Here is a 10,478-nt window from a genome sequence, read left to right as displayed (position 1 = left end):
AAAAGGCCGAGCACGGTGGCTCACGCCTGTAATCCCAGCACTTTGAGAGGCTGAGCTGGGCAGATCACCTGAGGTCAGGAGTTCAAGACCAGCCTGACCAACATGGAGATACCCCATCTCTGCTAAAAATACAATATTAGCAGGTCGTGGTGGTGCATGCCTATAATCCCAGCTACTTGGGAGGCTGAGGCAGGAGAATCGCTTGAACCCGGGAGGTGGAAGTTGCAGTGAGCCGAGATTGTGCCACTGCACTCCAGACTGGGCAACAAGAGCGAGACTCTGTCTCAAAAAAATAAAAGAGACAGGGTTTCACCAGGTTGGCCAGGCTGGTCTTAGACTCCTGACCGCAAGTGATCTGCCCACCTCAGCCTCCCAAAGTGCTGGGATTACTGGTGTGAGCCACTGCATCTGGCTCCCACCATCTTTATTAAAATAAGTTAAATATAAAATAATGAACCAACAAAATAATAATACAACTCATTGTAAGTAAAATGCTACCCTGAGTTCTGTGAGTCATTCTAGACAATTCAAATTCTCTAGAATTACCACCTCAGCTGGCTTTTTTTTTTGGTAGAGACCAGGCTGGTCTTGAATTCTTGAGCTCAAGTGATCCGCTCGCCTCAGCCTCCCAAAGTGCTGGAATTACATGTGTGAGCCACCGAGCCTGGCCTGCAAATTCTTTATTATACAACACACAGTAGATGCTCAATAAATATTTGCTAAGCAGAAACATACACTCAAAATACCAGAAATTATGAAGGAAGTTGCCAGTTGGTCTCTTGGGTTCTTCCTCCCGACAGGTATACACACCTATTGTAAAGATGAACACATTAGGCTGTGAGAAACCAATACTGTTAAACATTCCAATCAGGTGACAAACTCCCTGGGCTCTGGTTTATATTACCAAGCACCCTGATGATAACTTGGCTTCCTGTGTGGCTTGTTTATAGAAAGAGAATGCTACCCAGGCTGACATGAGTTGCATTTCTGAGTTGATTTCTCATTGTAAATTAATAAACTGGCATTCTGGCTACATAGATCAGTCTCTTTGAACTCTTTGTACCTTCCACCATTACTGTGATTTCTAAGGCTGCAAGCCAGACACTGCCCAAGACCCAGCACTGGACTCTGGTGAGTTCTTCCAGCTGTTGCCACCCCAGGAGCCTCTGGGAGTCCCTGGGAACCATCCAGCTTGCTCTCTGCTTCTACATTTCAGGGTGTGGGTTTCAGGGCATTCACAACATTCCTGCAACAGAAGAGTTTTGGGAACACCCCCAGCAGGATGTGGGTGATTTGAATGTAATCTTAAGAAGGTATGTCAGAAATGTGGTTGTAACTGAGAAATCTTAAGCCTAGTGAATTTTATTCCACTTGACTTAAAGAAAGAGCACGTGAAAGAAGGGGATCTGAGGACATCTATAAACAGAGCCCCGAGGGCATGAACTTACTAGTGTTTATCTGGGCCTGTCTAGTCTGGAGAACCTGACTCTGGTGTACCAAAGCTTTGCAGTGGCTGTAGAGGTTTACTCTTTTGGAGGGAGAAGATAATTCACTCCTCCAACACCTGAATGAGGGAAGATTAGCCCAGCTCCTTCAGCTGCAATTTGATGTAATACTCAAAGGCAAATTTCTCTTCTTTGATTTAATGCTGAACAGACAAACTTCTTTCTTCTTCTTCTTCTTCTTCTTCTTCTTCTTCTTCTTCTTCTTCTTCTTCTTCTTCTTCTTCTTCTTCTTCTTCTTCTCTTCCTTCTCCTCCTCTTCCTCCTCCTCTTCCTCCACCTCCTCCTCCTCCTCCTCTCCCTTCTTCTTCTTTCTTTCCTTTTTTTTGTTTTTGTGACAGGGTCTCTGTCACCCAGGCTGGAGTGCAGTGGCATGATCTCAGCTCACTGCAACCTCCACCTCCTAGGTTCAAGCAATCCTCCCACCTCAGCTTCCCAAGTGGCTGGGACCATAGGCGTGAGCCACCATGCCTGGCTAATTTTTGTATTTTTTGTACAGACAGGGTCTCTCCATGTTGCTCGGGCTGGTCTTGAACTCCTGAGCCCAACAGATCCTTCTGTCTCAGGCTCCCAAAGTCCTGGGATTACAGGCATGAGCCACCATGCCCGGCCTCAACAGGCAAGCTTCTGATTAATAATTAGAACTCTGGGCTGGCCGTGGTGGCTGATGCCTGTAATTCTAGCACTTTGGAAGGCCAAGGCGGGTGGATCGCTTGAGGTCGGGCATTTGAGATCAGCCTGGCCAACACAATGAAACCCCATCTCTGCTAAAAATACAAAAATTAGCCTGGCATGGTAGCATATGCCTGTAATCCCAGCTACTTGGGAGGCTGAGGCACGAGAATCGCTTGAACCCGGGAGGCAGAGGTTACAGTGAGCTGTCATATATAATGAAACAGTTTTACTAAACTTAGGAAGCAGTGACTTGGTTTCTCTAGAAATTGCCTAACACACACATTCCAGGATACATTCTCTGTCATCTGGAATCTCCTCCCTTCCACAAACCCACGCTGTCTTAAGCACTATTTTCCTATTTGTTGTTGACCTAATCTAGAAAAAAGCGGCCATCACTCTTTCTCCCCCGCTCAGTCCCTCAGTCCCGAAACACCCTTATTCTCCGCACTTGTCACCCCACCCTCTGCTGCCCCCACCGCAGCGCGCAAACGCACACGGGTTTAAAGTTTAGGCTGTGATGCTATCCTCGCCCGCAGATCACAGGACAGACATTCTCGGGGACAACTTTGCGAGGCCATGTGCTCGTCCCTTTTAGGAAGGAAGAAGGAAAAATCCCTGCGGCTCGGTTTTGTTCCAATGGTCTGCTCACCGAGTGATTCCCGTTTCCCCAAAGGCTGCCCCTCATTAGCATGAACGGGGGTGCGGGTGTGGAGAAGGGGTTAGGGCAGAGAAAGCAAGCAAAAGCCCAGGCTCACTTTTAGAGCCTGGGAACCCTGTCTGCAAAAATGACAGCTAGAGCTTTCTGGCTCCTCTGTTTAATCGTCGGATCATCCCCCGAAGCTCCGGTGGAGAGAAAAAGTAAGATCGGTGTAGTGCGGAGCCCTGGGAACGGAGCGGGGATCTGGGGAGGGGGCGCCGAGGCCTCAGCCGCCGGCCGACAACCGGGCCACCTTCTGTGAGGCCGCACACGCGCCCGCAGGCCCGCGCCTGGCGCAAGCCGAGAACCGCGCGTCGCCGCGCCGCGGGCCCGCGTCGGAGGAAGCCCCGAGACGCGCGCGCTCACGGGCCCTACGCTTCCCCGCCGCCCGGCCGCTCGCGCGCGCCGCCGAGGGCCCCTCCGGCCCTGCCCACCCCAACCGGCCGCGAGCCGTCGTGCCGGCCCAGGGCTGAGCGCCTGCGCCGCCGCCGCGCCTCAGCCTCAGCCTCAGCTTCGGCCTCAACCAGCCGCGGAGGGCCGCGGAGCCCGGCGCCGATCCCTGCGCGTGCGCCTGCCGGGCGGGCATGGACGGGCGCGAGGTGTTCTGCAGGCGCGAAATCGGTGAGCCCGGCCGCCGAGCCGCCGCCCCGCTAGCCTTTCCGAGTACCGGAGAATCCTGCACGCGAGATCCCAGGGCGCCTGACCCGTGCGGGCCGTTTCGCTGTTGCTAAAAACCAACGCCCGGGGACTGGGAGAGGAACTGGGGTTTCCAAACTGTTTTTGGGGAGCAGCGGTGAACTGGATCGTGCACGACGTCGACGTGCTGGGCGCGGGCATCCGGCTGGTGGATCGGGACAAGCTGTACAAGATGAACCGCGTGTACCTCACCCTCGACGGCTTCTTCTTCCGAGTCCACATGTTAGCCCTGGACTCCTCCAGCTGCAATAAGCCGTGTCCAGAGTTTAAATCTGGTATTGAAACTGAGCTGAATGACGCTGCATATGTACTTTATACCACCGTTTATTAACGTGGGTGTCACAGCCCGGGCTGTGGGTATCCCAGCCTTTTTTTGGGAGGGATGGGGGACAGTATTGTAACATGAATAGGATTTAGACGACAGGTATTATTTCCGCCACTCTGCGATTTAAGCACCGTCAGCCCTACCCCCACGGGTGAGAACAGCAGCTGTTGTCAGCAAGCGGGCTGTCGATAAATAGATGTTGACAAATGGAGTGAGCGACCACCAAACACCATTGCCAGAAGGGACTGTACAGAACTGAGTTTAGAAAAGCTGCTTTTTTGGGGGAGTGTGTGGAGGGTTGGTAGCGGGGAATACCCACTCCCACATCTTTTTTTTTTTTTTTTTTTGGACAGAGTCTCACTCTGTTGCCCACGCTGGAGTGCAGTGGCGCCATCTCAGCTCACTGCAACCTCCGTCCCCCAGGTTCAAGCCATTCTCCTGCCCTCAGCCTCCCAAGTAGCTGGGATTACAGGATGAGCCACTGCGCCCGGCCCCACTCCCACATCTTTCTAGGCATGTGCTCTGGGAAATCCTGATACAATGTGATAAGGACCTTTGTTCTGTAATGTGGGCTGGTTACATATTGCTTTCCCTTCCCCCCACCCTGTGCTACTTTTTGTATTTTTAGTGCAGATGGGGTTTCACCATGTTGGCTAGGCTGGTCTCAAACTCCTGACCTCAAGTAATCTGCCCGCCTCGGCCTCCCAAAGTGCTGGGATTAAAGGCGTGAGCCACTGCACCGGCCTGGTTGGGTTGGTTATCTTCTACAGGTCGCTAGACTGTTTCCACCTTGCCTGTAGACTAAATATCAGTTTCAACTTGTGCAGCAAGATAGTAGATTGCAGCTTAGGCATTTCTTAAAGGCCTTATATTTTCTGTTTCATGGCATTTAAAAGACACTATGAATTAATGTTCTGGTTATTTTGTCCAGGCAGCAGGTATATTGTGATGGGCCACATCTACCATAAGAGAGGGCAGCTTCCTACAGCTGTGCTCCAGGTCCTGAGAGGCCACCTCTGTCCAGGGGATGGACTGTGAGGAGCAGCAGCAGCTATGTGAAAAGGTTTAACCCAAAAAGGGAAGGGCAAGTTCAAGGTGCAGTTCATACCTAATGCATTTGAAACAACCATCCTGGCATTTCTGGATCACAAGAGACATCGGCAACAAGACATGAAAGGTCTATCTTCGTGTAATGGGTCCTCCTTTAGAAGAGAGCCCAAAGCCACTCTGTGAATGACTTGCATAGTTGCAACTGTAATCTCGAAGGTGTCACTTTGTTATTTACAAGTTGCTTCTTAAATGGGCTGCTCCTGAGCTCAGTGTCAAGGTGATTCAACTGTTGTGTCAGACAGTAATTTACACGCTCAGATAATTGACCTGTCTAGTTAACAGATCACTGCTTCATGTTTTAAAATATTTTAATTTAATACATTCTTTAATAGAAATAGTCCACAAAACATTTTCTTGAATTTAAATATATAACTTTTATATCATGTATCAAACCAGATTTTATATTCAAACTATCACATTTTAAATTCTTTACATAACAGTAAGCGCACTAGTCAAAAGACATTTACATATGAAACGTCATTTAGGTCAAACACAAGGGTCAAAGCCCAGGACATGTATTAAAATTTTACACTTAAAGAGTACCAAGCCAGGCACGGTGGCTCACACCTGTAATCCCAGCACTTTGGGAGGCCAAGGCGGGGGGATCACCTGAGGTCAGGAGTTCGAGACCAGCCTAACCAACATGGTGACACCCCATCTCTATTAAAAATACAAAAATTAGCCAGGTGTGATGGCACATGCCTGTAATCCCAGCTGAGGGAGGCTGAGGCAGGAGAATCACTTGAACCCAGGAGGTGGAGGTTGTGGTGAGTTGAGATCGCACCAGCCTGGGCAACAAGAGCAAAACTCCGTCTCAAAAACAAACAAACAGTACAAAAGGGCCAGTTGCGGATGGGTGGATTAAAAAAATAAATTTAAAAAAAGTACTAAAGGGCTTCCTTCAGGCAAAAGTGTTCCTGATGTACCAAAAAGAAGTAAGATATAGTTTATTTTCATGCCTCCCTGCTCCGAATAATGTATGTTTTTTCTTTAAATTTTTATTTATTTATTTTTTTCGAGACGGAGTCTTGCTGTGTCCCCCAGGTTGGAGTGCAGTGGCGTGATCTCAGCTCACTGCAAGCTCCGCCTCCTGGGTTCACGCCATTCTCCTGCCTCAGCCTCTCCGAGTAGCTGGGACTACAGGCGCCCGCCAACACGCCCGGCTAATTTTTTGTATTTTTAGTAGAGACGGGGTTTCACCATGTTAACCAAGATGGTCTCGATCTCCTGACCTCGTGATCCGCCCGTCTCGGCCTCCCAAAGTGCTGGGATTACGGGCGTGAGCCACCCCGCCTGGCCATAATGTATGTTTTGTGCTGAACTGACAGCTATCCCAGTGTGAAATGTATTCTAGGTGTGTCTGATGTCATTTTTCTCTTAAGACCAAGTATAATGTTTGCTTGTAAAGCAATAAATCTTGCCTTGAAATCAGATCTTGGATGTACCTGTTTGTTTTTGTTTTGTTTTGTTTTAGCCTTTGAGCCCTAAAGGTTTGAGAAAAAGCCTTTCTCAAATTCATTCCCCAAACCTTGGAACCAATATTAACCAATGACAGCTCACAAGCAAGTGAATTTTAAACATTTTCCAGTTGGTTTTAAAAAGGTTTAATCACTAGCTAAATTAAATATTGATTTTATACCTGAGTCCATAAAGACATGAGAGTATTTTTTTGGAAGATCAGGCTGTACTTCAGTTTATAAGAAGTATGGTGAACAGAGACACCACTAATGCGTAGATGAAGATGACTGCCTAAAGAGAGACAGGAAGGAATTTCACTGGAGAGAGAGCAGCCTATTTGGCCTCACGGTGATGCACTCAGGAAGGTCAGAATGTGTCCTGACACTGTCCATGGCACCCAGCAGTAGCACTGTACACATAAAGGACATCCAGGATGGGACACTAGGGAATCACAGGAGCCAAGAGGCAACAGCCTAACATTACAATACCTGATATTATTATTTGTTCCAATTATGGGGCAGACAGGTAATAAAGAGTCGAGAGGTTCTGAGTGTTCTATGGTAAAGCACTACTGAGGGATTTCTAGAGTATTTTCCAAAAATGAGTTTTGTCCAAATTTATTATAAATTTTACTAGAATTGCTTTTTGGGAGTCAGATGCATTATTGCATGATAGAGTATATAGCTAATGAAGAACTTCTGAGCTAGTTTTCTTTAAGATAAAAAAACATTAACTCAGGCATAACTCAGGCCAGTCAAATCAAAGTTGAATTTTTAAATGTCAAAAGGCTAGGCCGGGAGCTGTGACTCACGCCTGTAATCCCAGCACTTTGGGAGACCGAGGCAGGTGGATCACAAGGTCAGGAGTTCGAGACCAGCCTGGCCAACATGGCGAAACTCTGTCTCAACTAAAAATACAAAAATTAGCTGGGCATGGTGGTGCATGCCTGTAATCTCAGCTATTGGGGGGCAGAGGCAGGAGGATCACTTGAACCTAGTAGGCGGAGGTTGCAGTGAGCCGAGATCATGCCACTGCACTCCAGCCTGGGCAACAGAGCAAGACTCTGTCTCAAACAACAACAAAAAGTATATATATATGGCTAATTTCTTTAGTTGAATTTGGTTCAAATTGGATCAAGTGGTATAATCTTCTGAGAAAAGTCTTTTAGTATCTTGCTCCAAGTATCTAGAAGTATCTCAGAATGTTTCAAATTATTAAAAATACTTCTCAGTTGGCTCTTCCCCCCACCTCGTCAAGTACTTCATTATTTTATCCATGAAATATCCCCATTCTCACATTAAGGGCAAGAAATCTGAGACCTATGGTAATAATTCCTTTTTTTTCTTTTCTTTTTTTTTTTTTTTGAGAAGGAGTTTCGCTCTTGTTGCCCAGGCTGGAGTGTAATGGCGTGATCTCGGCTCACCGCAACCTCTGCCTCCTGGGTTCAAGCGATTCTGCTGCTCTAGCCTCCCAAGTAGCTGGGATTACAGGCATGTGCCACTTTGCCCAGCTAATTTTTTTTCGTGTATTTTTAGTGGAAATGGGGTTTCTCCATGTTCGTCAGGCTGCACTTGATCTTAGCCAAAAGGCCGAGAAGCGATTCATGTTCGTCAGGCTGGTTTCGAACTCCCAACCTCAGGTGATCCGCCTGCCTTGGCCTCCCGAAGTGCTGGGATTACAGGTGTGAGCCACCACGCCCAGCCATATCATAATAGTTTCAATCATGAAGAGTGAATGCTGAAATAACCATGTAACTTTGTCTAACTAAGTGTGCAGAGATCTGAAAGGCCACCAGGTTGGCTCTTTAACATAAAGAAGTAGAGAGTTTGCCTAAAGGAATGAACAGAAATAGGGCAATAACTTTTATTTGCAGATCCTAGGAAGGTAGATTACAAACAACAGCAAATCTTCGTGTCTCTAAATAACACTCTAGGCCATTTGGAATATAAAAAGGTAATTATTTTACTTCAGAAAATATCTCCAAAAGTTCACTTTTTTTTTGAGATGGAGTCTTGCTGTGTTGCCCAGGCTGGAGTGCAGTGGCACAATCTCAGCTCACTGCAACTTCTGCCTCCCCAGTTCAAGCCATCCTCCTATCTCAGCCTCCTGAGTAGCTGGGACTACAGGTGCGTGCCACTCGTCCAGCTAAATTGTTGTATTTTTAGTAGAAACATGGTTTCACCATGTTGGTCAGGCAGGTCTCTAACTCCTGACCTTGCGATCTGCCCACTTCAGCCTCCCAGAGTGCTGGGATTATAGGCATGAGCCACCATGCCCAACCACAATTTTATTCAAACCTCCTGTAGAATTCGGATAGGAGAATAAAAGCTTTGCCAATAGGAAAATACTTTTCATGAAATGGTTTCAAGGATTGTGAACTTGGCAGGTGAAGTGTAACAGTTATTGAAAATACTTTTAGCCCAGGAAATCTATTGATGCAAATTAAATATATTTACAAGCCCAAGGCCTGTGGTAGAAAAATCCTAAGAGTATCACAAATGTACAGTTTACTGCCTGGATTATTGAAAGCAAAATAGCTGTGTTATATAGATCTTAATAGCAGAAGCTTGTCAAAGATTACTCACAGAAAAGCAGCTTTGGAACTCATTATGTTCTATAAAAATGTATGTTTTTCTTTCTTTTTTTTTCTTTTTTTGAGATGAAGTCTCACTCTTGTCCCCCGGGCTGGAGTGCAATGGCATGATCTCGGCTCACTGCAACCTCTGCCTCCTGGGTTCAAGTGATTCTCCTGCCTCAGCCTCCCGAGTAGCTGGGATTTCAGGTGCCTGCCACCATGCCTGGCTAATTTTTGTATTTTAGTAGAGATGGGGTTTTACCATGTTGGCCAGGCTGGTCTCAAATTCCTGACCTCAGGTGATCTCCCCTGCCTCGGCCTCCCAAAGTGCTGGGGTTACAGGTGTGGGCCACCATACCTGGCCAGGAATGTATGTTTTTCAAAAATTACTTTTGAAAGACTAAAGCTCTGTAGTTGATAAAACTATAAAATGTCTTTATGTATTTGTATGGTGATAGAAACTGTAAAACACTTTATACCATTAAATACACATATGAAATTAATATCTTCCTGGTCTCAGGATTTCCATAAAATTTACCCTTTTTGTATAATTTGGCAATGCTAACAGCTACAGAAAATATATTAACCAAGCAACCGTTGCTTCATTAGAAACTGCACCAAATCCAATATCAAAAACATTATTTTTCTAGTATGAAATGTCCTATTACGTACAAAACAATTGCTGTTTAGAATTTGCCACAAGTTGTTGGAAACATAGCAGTCTATTGCCTACAGGTAGGAAAGTTCTTGCTGCAACAAATTTTAAATGATTAAGCCCATATATATTTATATATATATGAATAAATAGTGTGGAAATACTGTGACGTGAGGAGATGCAGAATAATTTTATAATTCATTATAATGTAGAATTCTTGCATCAGCACAGTGCGTACAATATGTAACATTTTTTAAAAAGTAAAAGGACAAAATAATCCATGTTTAACTATTTCCAGCTTAATATTTTAAGCAAAAAGGTTTTCATGTTTTCATATTGAGCGATTAGTCTCTTTAGTTTGTAAACATAGGTTTAAGTGACATCTTTATGTACAAAAAGGAATGGGCTTCATTAGATAAAATTAAGCCAGAATAACCTGTACACCTGAGCCTGTAATAAGAAAGAATTGGGAACGGTAGCAACATCTTTCTTTTAAGAAACCAAGGTCTGGGAAAGGTTTTGCATAGCAGGGAAACATTAAAAGGAAGGAAACTTTTAAAAGCAATAATTAGATAAATTCCAGAAGTTGATAGGACAAAGCTAATATGAGTTAGAATAAAATCTAGTAAAATTTTTTCAAAGCTGCATAATCCAGCTATAGCAGATTTTATAGAAGCTATTACCACAATGCAGTAATACAACGTGTAAGAACACTGAAAGGAAGAACATGCAAAATACATCTTCCTCATTTTCTTGCTACTGCTTACACTACTTTTCCTTACATG

General features: G+C 45.6%; 1 pseudogene; it reads left to right on the top strand.

Moving 5' to 3' along the window:
• The first annotated feature begins 3,742 nt into the window (after positions 1–3,742).
• On the top strand, positions 3,743–5,016 carry LOC100596100 (annotated as a pseudogene).
• The last annotated feature ends 5,462 nt before the right edge of the window (positions 5,017–10,478 follow it).

This window comes from Nomascus leucogenys, chromosome 19, assembly GCF_006542625.1.
Source record: "Nomascus leucogenys isolate Asia chromosome 19, Asia_NLE_v1, whole genome shotgun sequence".
Classification (NCBI taxonomy): Eukaryota; Metazoa; Chordata; class Mammalia; order Primates; family Hylobatidae; genus Nomascus; species Nomascus leucogenys.
The sequence above is the reverse complement of the archived record's forward strand: the minus strand, read 5'-3'. Positions and strand labels throughout refer to the sequence as shown.